Genomic DNA, 15021 nt, shown 5'->3' with positions numbered 1-15021 from the left:
ACTGCTCCGAGAGGAATACGAGGTCGAGCATGTGACCCGCCGAATGGGTTGGGCCCCGGATTACTTGGGTCAAGCCCATGGCTGTCATGGAAGCCATGAACTCCTGCGCCCCATCAGAGTTTTCACCGAGCGACGGCAAATTAAAGTCCCCCAGGACCATCAACCTAGGGAACTCAATCGCCAGCTCAGCTACCGACTCGAGGAGCGAGGGGAGGGCTGCTGCAACGCTGTTGGGAGGCAGGTACGTTAACAGCAGACCCACTTGACCCTTGAGGTCCAACTTTATCAGCAGAGACTCACACCCGACAAGCTCCGGAGCAGGGACCCTACGAGGAACTAACGACTCCCGGATAACAATGGCCACACCCCCACCCCTTCCCTGGGCTCTCGGCTGGTGCAGCACCTGAAATCCTTCTGGGCACAGCTCTACAAGGGGGACTCCTCCCTCTGGGCCCAGCCAGGTTTCAGTAATACATGCCAGGTCTGCCCTCTCGTCTAAAATTAAGTCCCGGACGAGAGGAGCTTTATGTACCACAGACCTGGCATTTAGCAACAGCAGCCTGAGTCCAGGGTCCTGACTACTTGCGCCATCTGGTCTCGGAGTGGGACTCATAGGGCCGGAAGGAGGGATCTCTGTAATGTAGCGAACCCTCCTTCCCCGGTAATGGCCTGCCCTAAAGTCCCCGCCATATCTGCCCCTCCCTGTCATTCATGCACACACCCACTCAGTCACATGACCCCCCCCCACCAAACCATGCCCACTGAACCGGTGGCAAAAAAAAAAAAATGAAACCCATAACTGTGTATAACCCATCACATTTCATATGCTCTCTTTGACTTGCAGGTTCAAGGGATGCGCACGTGCAAAGAACATGGTGGCAATGGCCATATCTAGGAATTTTTCGGCTGCCTGCTGGGAAGTGGCTGGCTGGAAAAGAAGCTTCCCAGCCACCAGCTCTCAAAGCGGCAGCAGTTGGGAGCTTCTTTGCCAGCCAGCCACTTCCCAGCAGCAGTACAGAAGTACAGTACAGCTGCTTCAATTGACATGATGAACCTAAACTTTCTTTCATCCTAAAGTATGAAGTAGTATAGTGGCAAGGTATTTAAAACATTTTTCTTGTAATTTTAAAATACTAAATATCAATATTTCAATATTAAAAGGAAAAGAAATAGCCATCAAGATAATCATGCACTTAACATAAAATTCATATTGCCATTGTTCTCAAATGTCTATCAGTTTGTTCTGAACTTTTAACAGTACACTTTCTTTTTACAACTAGCTTTATAAAAATATTTGTAATGTATACATAAACATTTCCATATTTCCATATACATATGCTTAGTTAATTTCATTTTCCTAATTGTTTCAAAAGATATGTTAATACTCTGACTATATTTTTATCTTCAATTTTACATCAAAATCAATCACATACCGTATTTTTCAGAGTATAAGATGCACCAAAGTATAAGACGTACCAAGATTTTGAAGAGGCAAATTTTTTAAAAAAGTTTTTGCACTCTGCAGACCTCCAAAAATGGCCCGGTTTTTGTGAAAACAGGCCCATTTAAAAAAAAAAAAAAAAGGAGCATGAATACCCTTTAGGAGGCTTGTAAAGTGTTCCTGGGGGATGGGGGCACCCAAAACAAGCAAACAATGGCCTGTTTTTCACAAAAAACAGGCCCATTTCTGTCAAAAAAAAGGGCATGAATAGCCTTTAGGAGGCTTCCGGAGCGCTCCTGAGAGATGGGGGGGCAAAATTGAGCAAAAACACTAATTTCTGCCCTCCCCAGCCCCCAGGAGCACGCTATAAGCCTCCTAAAGGCTCTGCATGGCCATTTTGGTGAAGGGAGTGGGGTTTCGGGAGGCAAAAAATGTTGTATTCAGTGTATAAAACACACCCAGATTTTCAGCCTCTTTTTTGAGGGATAAAGGTGCGTCTTACACTCCGAAAAATACAGTAATTGTTTTAAAGTCTCAGTTTGCATTCCGGAGAGATTAAAAATTATCTTTATGTTCAGATGCCTATAGAGATTTTAATATTACAGGATGGTAACTTTTGTTTTAGACTATGTAAAAATCAACATTGATTGGTAAATTTAAAGATGTCATTCAAAAATTATAAATTCAGATTGACAGTGTCGAGAATAAGGGAGATGATCCTGATAGAAATATGCAACAACCATTATTTAGACAAAAAGGGCTGAATCATTCTTTAAGGTAATAAGATAATGTTAGGAATCAGGCAAATGCCTCCCTGATTCATTGAAGTATAAAAAGGAGGCCACTTAAGCACATTAGGCTAGCAAGATTCTGTTATTTTACGTCTCTTAAAAGACTTCTAATCGTCCTGTGGAGTTAATTTTCTTTTCTGGTGATCCTATCTGAACTGGTAGTCAGGGCTTATTTGAATTTACAACTGATGTATAACTACACCAAGACAAATCAGTATTGTCTGCTTTTAAAAAAAATTATGTTATGTCGCTTTTAAAATTATGGAAAAAATTGAACAATGGGAACAATTACAATTCTAAATGTACAGACTTATATATAGTGGTATTTATTGGTGATATTGTTTTGATATTGTATAAGTCAAGTAAGGCATTGTCTATGGATATTTCAAGCACTGTTTGATATTATCATCATCAATGCTCTGCTCATATATAGTTGGTCCTTTCTAAAATCAATTTTTGCCTTCTAATGATTTAAAAGGTCAATAGTCTACAATATCAATTAAGAATGCTTAATACTTTTCTTAAGGCTATTCAGAGATTGCGATTGGACTTGTGGGGTCTCCAACACTGGAGGTTTTTAAGAAGAGACTGGACAACCATTTGTCCGTTAGGAATCTGAAGTTTCAAATATTTCAAATGTTTATCAATGTTAACATTTAAAAGTGAGGATTATCAATTTTCTATGCTGGATTATACAGATTGCTAGGTAGGTTAAATGTAATGCCCACATTTTCATAAAATTTATAAATGAAGAACACTAATCATCTATCAATTGATGAGATCTCAAGCTTTTCCCATTTATTTTAATCTCATAAGTATTTTTGTAATAATACCCTGTAAGTTTTGGCTTGAATAAATTTGTTTTTCACATGTTATTAGAAAAACCTGGTTACAATATATGTCCTTTGAATCCCGCTTGTTTTTTGTGCAATATATTTTTTCATAGAATCAATCCTGAATTTTTTAAACTCTGTATCTAGCATGTAAAATGCTAATTGATCCACGCAATTAATAGACTATAGTTAACTAGGCCATTCTCCTTCTCCTTTAAAGTGGGAATAATTATAGCTATGTCAATCCTTAGAGAAGTGGACAGTTCTGTCAACGTATGTTAAAAACAATGCTAGAGTGTCTCTCATCAGTTAACATTTTAACTAATCTTGGTAGGATATAATCATAGCCTGGAGCTTTGCCCTTTTCAGTCAATCAGACATTTTTTATTTCATTTTGTTGTTGTTGAGAAATAGAGACTGTCAGCTAATCAGATAATAAGTCAACAGTAAAAAAAAATGACGTAATGGCTGCAAAATTATGATAAAATGACTATAATTACTTTCTCAGGCTTCTGCAGTGACATGGGATATGGGAGGCTGCTTATGACATATCTGGGCCATGATGACCTGTGGAATAACCCAGAAAATATCTGTGGTCCTTTGTTGGACAGAGGAATTTATTTGTTATATATTCTTATATTTTCAAGGTATATCAAGAATGGGCTTAGTTTTATGGTTGTTAAAGCTCCACATTATGATTTTTGTTTATTTGTTTCAGTTCATTCCATGTCAAACTAGAAACAGGAATGCATGAGGTTCCAGCTTGCTGTGCTTTTTAAACACATTTTGATTAGCCTGTGAATAAAAGCATTATTACGATCACTTGAAGATTTAGTTGAATATTGTGTCTTTCCTGTAAGGTATCTCTCATAACTGAATTATCATCATCCTAGTTAGCTATGCTGCATATTCAATTTGATTTCAACAAGCCTGATATGATCATATTAAGCTAATAAATTATCTCCACTCTAAGAGAGCTTTTACAAACTAATAATACAGTGACCATTTTCTATTTACTTTATTAAAGCAAGCTTCAGTTTTTAAATATATAACATAATTAACCCATATACAACACATTATCTATAGTTGACAGTTTGGAATATAAACACTCTACAACTATTGCTTTCATAGCATTGGTTTTCAAATCCAGCTCATTTGATATCTGCACCAGAGGTGGGTTCTTACCAGTTTGAACCGGTTTGGCCAAACAGGTAGTAACTTGGCAACCTGGGGCACTGGAACCAGCAGCGACCTAGGCCTGCCACACCTCCGAACCAGTTCTCCTCTGGGGCCGCAATCTTGTTTTTTGGTTCTGCATGTGCACAGAACAATTTTGATCGATGATCTCTGGAGGGCCAGAGATGGAGGACATTCCTCCATCCTGGTTCTCCTCGACCTCTCAGCGGCTTTCGATACCATCGACCATGGTATCCTTCTGCGACGACTGCGGGAGGTGGGAGTGGGAGGCGCCGTGTTGCGGTGGTTCTCCTCCTACCTCTCGGACAGGTCGCAGTCGGTGTTAGTGGGGGGGCAGAGATCGTCCCCTAGGCCCCTAACTTATGGGGTGCCTCAGGGCTCGGTCTTATCCCCCCTACTATTCAACATCTACATGAAACCGCTGGGTGAGATCATTCGCAGGCACGGGATTAGATACCATCAATATGCGGACGATACTCAACTGTATCTGTCCGCCCCGTGCCAACTCAATGAAGCGGCAGACGTGATGAACCGCGGCCTCGAAGCTGTTATGGACTGGATGAGGGTTAACAAGCTCGTGCTCAACCCAGAAAAGACCGAGTGGCTGTTGTGTTTCCCTCCCAGAGATTCGACCAATATTCCATCACTCAGGCTGGGGGGTCAAATTCTACACCCCTCAGAGAGGGTTCGCAACTTGGGAGTCCTCCTGGACTCACAGCTATCGTTTGACCACCATTTAATGGCTGTGACCAGGGGGGCATTCGCCCAGGTTCGCCTGGTGCGCCAGTTGCGACCCTACCTGAATCGGGAGGCTCTCACAACAGTCACCCGGGCCCTTGTGACCTCTAGGCTGGAATACTGCAACGTGCTCTACATGGGGCTGCCCTTGAAGAGCATCCGGCGACTTCAGCTAGTACAGAATGCGGCCGCGCGAGTGATTGTGGGTGCACCTCGGTTCACCCGCATAACACCTATCCTCCGCGAGCTGCGCTGGCTACCTGTCGATCTCCGGATGCGCTTCAAGGTGCTATTAGTCACCCATAAAGCCCTACATGGCAGTGGATCTGGATACTTGAGAGACCGCCTTCTGCCAATTACATCCCTGCGACCAATAAGATCACATAGATTAGGCCTCCTCCGTATACCATCGGCCAGCCAGTGTCGGCTGGCAACTACAAGGAGGAGGGCCTTCTCAGTAGTAGCCCCGACCCTTTGGAACGAGCTCCCCGTAGAGATTCGCACCCTCGCCACCGTCCAGGCCTTCCGCACAGCCTTGAAGAACTGGCTCGCCCGTCAGGCCTGGGGACAAGGATAGTTCCCCTCCCGAATGATGAATGTATGTTGTTTATTATTTTATTATATGTCTTATCTTAATGTCTGTATCTCCCCTTCCCCGATTTTATGTGAGCCGCCCTGAGTCCCCTCAGGGAAAAGGGCGGCCTACAAATATTAATAAAATCTCTAAAAATCTCTAAATTTTCATTGGAAAAATGTTTTTTTTTAAGTTTTTGTGCATGTGCAGACCTTTTTATTTGCAAATGTGCATGCGTGAAGATTGCATGTTGGCATGTGCGCGAGTGTGCAAAATTTTTGCATGTACCGAACCAGCAGTAATGCCAGCAGCAACCCACCTGTGTTCTGCACCAATAATACTTAGCAATTTTTGGTATTTTTAAAAGAACTCATTTCTAGAAGAGGACAAATATTATTATTTAGACTGAGGAAAACTAAAGAACAATATAGGTTTAAATTATTGAGGTACTTATATTGCCTCCCAACAATTACATATATTAAGGAAAATAAATTTAGGTGATGAGAATCTCTAGTGCACTTTGACCAAAGAATGTGCAGACCCTACAAGAATATATTTATTAATAAATAAATTTTATTTATGAAATGCAAACTTTTAATTTCAAATTGTGGTTAGCGCTCAATTATATGCAAGGTGCTTTAATCACTTTTATTTGTAGGTCAGCAGAAATCAAAAATTCTTAATCCCACCTCTAAAACAGAAAGCACCTTTTCTGACTAATTTTATTATAAGCCTATTCTATGCAGCTAAACATGTTGCTTCTTATTGTAGGAGGACATTCATTTCCTCCATAGTAGCCAAAAATAAGTAAGAGATCTGATTAGTTCAGTTAGTGGAATGGAAGGAAACACAATTCTACCTTGAGAATTACATTGTCTTTTCAATACTGTTTCAACTATTTCTATTGAGAGTGATAGATTTTAGTCTATTTACAATCTGATTTAAAGAAATACCATAGAAACTATTAAAATAATCAAGTTACAGAATAATGCAATCAACTTCACATTTCTTGATGATGCCCTGTATATAAAATATAAACAATGTCTAATAGTTATGAGTTTGCAGAACATACAGTTGAAGTAGGCAAAATTTAATGCACTCGAGGAAGTTAGAGTGATGGTCCTTAAAAGTTATTTAAAATATAGTTTTATCAATTTGCTGTCAGAAGCATAACTACTATCATCAAGGGGTGTTATAAGTAGGAATATAACAAAGATTAAAATATTTATTATTACCCTTAAAACAAATCTAAACAGAATAAAATCTATTTAAAATCAAATGTCATCTTCTTTTAGTTCACATGTCCCTCCCTCCTCCCTCCTTCCCTTCTCTCTCTCTCTCTCTCTCTCTCTCTCTCTCTCTCTCCTCTTTCCTCTTCTAGTACATATGTCCATTTAGGTGAGCTTTAGAATAAAAACATTTTTCAAGACACAATACCAAACTCACGCATACATTTGAATTAAAAAAAACAATATATAGCAAATCTCATATCTTACAATACAAATAAGAAATACATACTAATGAAAAATCAATATTAGGCAAAATGTTTTTCCTTGAAATATTGCATGATGTTAAATAGAAGCTTTTAATACAGCTTTTGGCTTGAATCCAAATTTAATCATAGTTACTGTTGATCCACTAAAATTAATTAAACATAAGTTAATAATGACTAACAAGTTGTATTGATTTCACTGATTCACTTCATCTTTGTCTTTAATTGAATCCCTTGGTATTTGATTGTAGTTGTCATGGTTTTGGAAAATGAATAGAATTTAAGCACATAGACAGAGCCAATAGTAATCTCAAAATAAATTGATTTATTCACTATATTAACCCAGAATTTGAAAACAAGGTAAAAATGTTGCCTTTGACTTTGTCTGTGGAAGATATGCCATAGTATTCAATGCAAGTGCTGATGTAAATACTTTTACTCTGTTAGTGGCAGTGGTAGGATTTTAATCCTGTTGCATACATGACAACATTCTATTCAATCACACTTTTTATAAAATAAAATGCATTCTTGTCTTCTGATATAATCTTAATACATATTCATTATTTCTCTGACAGAGATGGTGTTTTAAGAAAGTAAGAGAATATATTAGTATACTCTAAATAAATCAATTATTGTTTGGAAGTGATTTCAATTTTTTCAGAATGAAATAATATATTTTATTTGCTTTATTCCTGCACAATATTTTTTAATTGAGTATGTCATCTGGGCAGCATTTGTGAATGTGTAATCTCTATCCATTCCCAGAATTTTCTCAAAGTTCACAATATCTCTAAAAATGTCTGAGACAAAAAGTGTTAAAAATCTATTCTAGATTTTTTTTGTATTTCCTTTTCTTCCTTTGCATTTACAGAATTAAAACAACAACTGAACACTTTTAAATATATTTTTATTCCCCTGCTTGTGATAAATGGATATGTAATAAACTAACAGCATTTATGGTTTAAAGAACAACCCTAGGTATTAGAAAAATTACATCACTGAAATATTATTTTCTTCTTACTGCAATACAAATTTATTTCACTTCTTTGATATGACAAAAGTAAAGCTCTTTGAAGTTCAATGAAAAGAAATTATGAATATAATAATGAAACAAAGTAAAATAGAGATTCTGCAGTTTTATTTTAGTTCATAGGGTTCAAGCTTAACATTACCATACATGCTCATAGGTAAACCGAGAATTTTATGTTTCAAGATATACCCTTAAAATTAGGTTCAGCGTATCCATAGCTGGATGGACACGGACACACATTTTTCTTGTCAGTGTATCATATAAGTTAATATATGTGCATCTAAATATGCATGTTACAATTTAATAGATGGACAGATAGATAATGCAAATATTATATACTTATAACAAGGCATAGTAGGAATTGAAAGCTTCTACTCAGTGAAAACAAAGATGTCAAAAATAGTTATGAAAATACACAATTATTACAAAATAAATGTTTTAATTTTTGTTAGAGCCAAACTAAAAACTATTTCCCATTCATTTCTGAGGCATTTGGAAAGGTATGAAAGGTTTCCCTTATAAGCTTTAATCCTATTCATTGTTTCCTGCAAATCAGTAAAATCCCAAGGAAATGTGTATACAATTGCATTCTCAATTTTTACTCTTTTCAAAAATCAGCCTCATTTGACTTTCAGACTACCTCCTCCATTTCGGGCAAATTTTTCACTGACTCGAGTATAAGCCGAGGCGGCTTTTTTCAGCCCAAAAAGTGGGCTGAAAAACTAGGCTTATACTCGAGTATATACAGTATAAGGCAATTCAGAAGCATTTTCTCTGTGTTGGTAAGACTACAGGTAGCCCTTGAGTTATGAATAAAATGGAGCCTGTCCATTCCATTCATAACCTGAGGATTTGTGGGAGTGAATCTCATACCTTGAACGTTATCACGTCCTCCTTTTGCCCACATATTTGCTAATCGAATGAATGGTTCGTTAAGTGCACATGAGGTATTTCAGGGTGGGGAAGGCCATAGGGCGGTACTGATGGAACAGGCCACCTGCTTAAGACCACCCAAGGCCTCCATGACCCACTGAAATATCTCATACTCCCCACAATTGCTTCCCCCTCAACCTGCCATACTGGGTCATTTACCATGTGACAATCTAACAAGCTGTCTCCTTTCCAGCCTCTCAGTCACACGCCCTATACAGTTCAGGCCTTGCCTGGCACTTTGCTGGCCAAAACAGAGCATTGTAGAGACGTACTGAAGCTTCATTTTGGCTGACAAAGTGCCAGGTGGGGCCTGTGCATGCCAAAATGGGGCATTGGAGTGGTGGGCTCGCTCCTTTGAAACTCTGCTTTGGCTGGAAAAGTATGGAGCAGAGGGGAATGAATAGGCAGGACAAATGTTGCAGAGCATCTGCAGTTTTTTGTAAGTGAACAACTGCCACACAACATTTCTAGTTTTGTTACTTATTGGTAAACATTAGGGGGCACATCACATAACTTTGAACATAGACAATGCTCGCAATCCAGGGATTACTTATATTTTTCAAACTGGCCAGGCAATTTTCAGTAGTGGGGATAATGGAAGAACCTAGGCACACATTTCTTTTCTCCCAGTTGTGTCTGAAAATGATATTATTCGAAATCTAGAACATTTAAAATTCTATAGTCTCTAGGTATTATATAAGATCCAGTTTGATCTAGTGGTTAAGGCACCAGGCTAGAAAGTGGGAGACTGTGAGTTCAAGTCCTGTCTTAGTATGAAAGCCAGCTGGGTGACTTTAGGCCAGTTACTCTCTCTCAGCCCAACCCACACCACAGGGCTGTTGTTTGTTGTGGGTGAAAAAAGAAGTAATATGCACTGTATATGTTCACCACCTTGGGTTGTTTGTAAAAATAATAAAGTTTATAAATAAATATTCATTGTAATTAGTCAAGTTACCGTAAAAGTTCAGAATGTATCCAATGATTAAAGACAACGCTGCATATCAACTTAAACTACTTGCTTCAAGGCTGCTCCTGAATCCAAATGAAAACATCCCAGTGCTTCTCAGTCTGTAAAAAGAGCGACCGTGGGTATTGCTTGATCAATCCTGTTCTATTTTCCTTTCCTAGCCAAGCATGGAAGATAATTTTTAGTGACTAGTCTCTGTGTGGGTGGGTCTATTAGTGCCTGGTTTTTTTCCATCAAAAATTGGTTCTAAAAACCCTGTGTACTGTCTTCCACTCTCTTGAAATCCTGTTTTCCACAACATATCACAATATTTGATGGTTGATTAGAACAGTTTATTGGGGTCACATACATGTCATCTCTTCATAACAGATGATATAGCTGACTCTTTGGGGAATAAGAAATCTATGCAGGAATAAGTAGCCAAAAGCTAAAATAAATATTAGGTACTCTAAAAATTGGTTTATGCTGCTCATAGTAGTTTATTTGCAGTAATTACAGTAATTTATTTTTCATATTACAGAAAAAGAATATGACTGTAAACAAAAATCCTTAATAATAATGAAAAATATTTTTTCTCCAGTGTTTAAAGTCCTGTCCATTAGCTTTGTGATGTCCACAAAGTTTAAGTTAGTATTACTGAATGTGTTGAACACAGCTATCATCTACTTGCCTGATGTAATCAGATATGATAACAAAGGTTTTCATTGCCTTAAATCCACAGGGAACAGTTATTGTACCTTCTGTCTGCTTTCAAACTTATGGGAGACAAGAAGCAGAAAAATGTCAATGCTAAAGAGATTCCATTACATTTCACAATATTGCTATTGCTAAATAACTGCTTAGATCTGTGCAAAAAATTCAATAAATGTAGGTTGATTATCATGCTTCAAGAAATATTGAAAGCAATTGGCTCCAAAGTCTTATAGTATATAAAATTTAGTGCTGAGTAGACAAAGTGCTTAATATACCAGTATTAAATTGCTGACTGGCTTGAAGTTCCCTATCCTGGTATTTGAAGATTTGCTTCTTTTGTATTCTCATTCAAATAAAGGATTGTACATAAGAAACTTATTGTGGAAGACTGGATCATCAAGCAGTTTACCCACAAAGACGCAAAGTGATACTCAGCTTAGGCAAGAACTTTCATTTGTTTGTGCTTGCTTCATTTGTTGATATTAAACAATAGGCACTACATTAAGAAAGACCCTACATACGTTTTAGCTATTTACAAACATTAAACATTTTGTTTATTCTATTATGTCTTAGATTCATTTATGTTGTATTTTCTTTCCTTCAGATATTGAAAAAGAGCTCAAAACCAGAATCCATTTCAGATTGTTTTCCTTTGGATGAGTTTAAAAAATATTAATATTTATAAAATAATGAAAACAACTATTTTGTCTTATATGCACTTATCTAATGTACTTGTTTTATATGCATATACTCATTATATTCACTTTTTATGTAATATATTATACATTGGAAATACTGATATTGGTAAACAATTATTGTATGATATAAGTCTATGAAAAATACTTACCAGTACTTTCTGAATCTTATCAGAATCTGATTGTGCAGATGCTGTCAAATTTTATTCTGGTTTCATTTATTCAGTAAATAAAAGTATACAGTTGTGATATAATTCTATAAAAATACCAGTTGCCTTATTTTGAATAACCAGTTGAATCACTTGAACTGATACAAGCACAGTCAAGCTTAGCATTGGGAACCAATATTTCCGCAGCAGTTACACAGGAGTTTGTGATCATTTCTCTCTGGCAAAGAGCTTCCATGCTGACTCAGTAACCTTTGAAGTTTCTGTAGCTGATTTCTGTTCCTTCTACAATATTTCCATGGGGTTTTACAATAGTATTTGAAATATTAAATGTATTCTTCTTTAGCTATCCTTTTATTGATTTGCTCGGAGATTTTGGATAACTGTCCTGTTAGCTGACTCCCTTTCACTTCATCTTCAACTAATGGAAGTTGACCCAATATTTTGTTTACACAAGTAGAAATTATGCTTTCTTTTGTAATGAATAAGTTGTTTAAATCCTGAAAGAGTAAAATATCCATAACTATTAGAATATTATCTCCATGCGCTGTTGGTATAACTTTCTTATTATGAAAAATAGTATTTGATATCTAATATTACATGCTTTATTACATTTTTAATAAAATGTTTGATTGAAATGTGGCCAATTTCCAAAGCAGAATTGTCATAGGTGTATCCAAACATGCCCAAGAAGCTTTTGAGTGATCTTCAATGGCAATATCATGTAGAATGCCTTGCATTGGTCAACCATCGGATGATTAGGGCACCAGAAACTATCTGAAGGACTACTGATACAGGAAATGGTACAACTACTACCACATATTAGATTAGGTTGTGCAAAGGCCACATCATTGCTGGCCACATCAATCATCAACTAGTGAGATCTGTGAGTCCAGATAGAACCCCCAACTGTGAGATCACACCCGAGGTTAAAAAAAAAATCTCTCAAATCCATGTGGTTATAAAACCTTCAGCTGCACAACCTTCTTGGTAAAACTAAGCCAGGGTCAGTTCTTCCCTATCAGGCCTGCACACTCATTAGGAAAGAAGGCTGGCCAAGGGTTGACAGATAAAATTGGTTACCATATATCTATATATGATATAAAACATCAAACCTGCAGATGATCCTCTAGCAGCTTCATGTAAATGTTAAACAAGAGGGGAGAGTGTTGAGTCCTGTGCAGGGCCTGAGTAATTAATACAAGTACAAGTAATTAATGCAAAATAATTAAGATGGAAGGAACGTATCTTCAAGATACGTACTGTTACATTCTTGAAGCTACATAACGAAATTTGGTCACATTTTAAGTCATTCAACAGTTCTTGTTAGCTAATGGACAGTACATAATGCTCTGAATACCATGATATTACAAATAAAAAAGAGGTAGATTAAATATTGATTTCAATCTCTTTCTATCGCAAGTGGCAAGTTATAGGGCAGCGAGGGTCTGGACAAGTTGAAATAGGCTGAAGCTGAATTTAGCAAGATGGAGTTCATGTTAGTACATTGCAGGTTTCTGACCTGTTTCATGTCTTGTTGGTATTGACCCATACATCTTTACCTGGTTTGGTGCTAAGATACAGCACCTTCATGGCTATGCTTCCACTATTTTAAACTAGTCTTTTGAAAAGTGCTTGGGAGGAAGTGTTTAGTAATTTCTTACCTGGGGAAAGTAAGGGATGGAAATTTGTTGAAACAGTTTCTTAGTTGTGACACTGCTATTCGAAAACATTCTTCACAGGAAATGTGAGCAGTCTCATATTAGGTTTAGAAAATTATTAAGAGCAGAACTATTTAAAGGGTCTTTGATGTCTGACTGCAATCTATTTATTTATTTCCAGGTATTTGTTTATTCTTGTTAGATATATGCAGTGGTGGGATTCAAATAATTTAACAACCAGTTCTCTGTCCTAATGGTTTCTTCCAACAACCAGTTCACCAAACTGCTCAGAAAGTTAACAATCAGTTCTCCCAAAGTGGTGCAAACTGGCTGAATCCCACCACTGGAGATACACACACACACACACACACACCCACCCATCCAGTGATTTTAGTTTTGACCAGTTAATTGTAGTACATATGGGGATAAATAAATAAAACTTGAGTACACAATGTTCTTTTCTAACCGTAGAGCAATATTATCTGGTATTATTTTTTTAAATGTAACTCTATGAGTCTAAGAACAATTTAGTGGCATAATAAATTTGGCTGGAGACAGAATACAGGAGTAGGCAAACATTTTATTTAAAGTTTAAATACTGTAATGATGAAAATATTGGAATTTAAGTCAGAAATTCTGTGGATGACCTTAAACCAATTATTTCCTCCCCATCCAGCTATCCTGCAGGGTTGATATTGTAGAAATGAAATTGAGATCCCTGTGTAAGCCACCATGGCTTGGAAAACAATGGTGGGACAAGAGTTTGGCATAAAGTTTGGAATAAATAAATAAGGTATAAGATATAAACATTGCTTTCTTGAATATGATTATATATTGTGATAAATTATTACAATAATGATAATTATGTTAATTGTATTTCTAGAATTTGCTAGAGAACTTTAAAAAATCACTTTCATACAAATGCTGATTAAAAACCTCCCAGCAAGTTCTCTATTGGCAGTCTTCATGTTACTGTTTTGCTCTCTCTTATCATTTTAGAGACAAAGGAGAGAGAAAACATTAATGGTATTCCATGAGGTACTGATCATACTGGTCTTATTGTGACACTAGAAACTGCGTAACTCACTGGATTTGTTTTTTGAAGAGAAATAATTCATTGCCTAGATTTTCAATCTTGAAATTTAGCATTGCTCTTTATTGGAACCACGAGGAAAATTCCAATACTGTACATGAAAATTTAAATTGATTTTTTCTAAATTTTCAACACACAGAGCAAATAAAAAGGCAACAATAATCATAATAATATCAAAGATCATTTCTTCAGCTTTGTCATCTTCTAGAGTGGCAGACAAAAACTATAATAGATTTGAAGGAAATGGGTGTATTTTTGTTACTTTAATAATAAAGAGGAACTGCATGAAGCGAATATGGATGTAGTTGTAAAATAAACAATAGACCTGGGATAAGGGAAAGGTAAGAGCTTTATTTTTATCTTAAGTTATTTTCCTGTGTTCACACCTTTTCATATTTTATGGACTGTTGGTAGGTCCTAAAGCACAGATGTATGGCACACAAATTCCAATAAAATTAGCATCCTTTTCTCATTCTCTCTCTCCTGCTTTTTTGTTTGTGTGTGTCTGTATGTGTTGATGTAAATGTGCATGGTAATCTTCAGAAGAAAATTCAAACTGACATTTACAATCAGGGCTTAGTGTGAGATATACAGCCAGAAATAGCATGGGACAGTGTCAGAGAATTAAATCTTATTTCCTACAAACGTAAATTCTTTCTGGTCTTAAAGCCACACTAATTCTTCTTTCTCTGCTATCCAACTATTACCAATTCTAG

The sequence above is a fragment of the Thamnophis elegans genome, chromosome 6, assembly GCF_009769535.1.
Source record: "Thamnophis elegans isolate rThaEle1 chromosome 6, rThaEle1.pri, whole genome shotgun sequence".
NCBI lineage: Eukaryota > Metazoa > Chordata > Lepidosauria > Squamata > Colubridae > Thamnophis > Thamnophis elegans.
Note: the sequence above shows the minus strand (reverse complement) of the source record.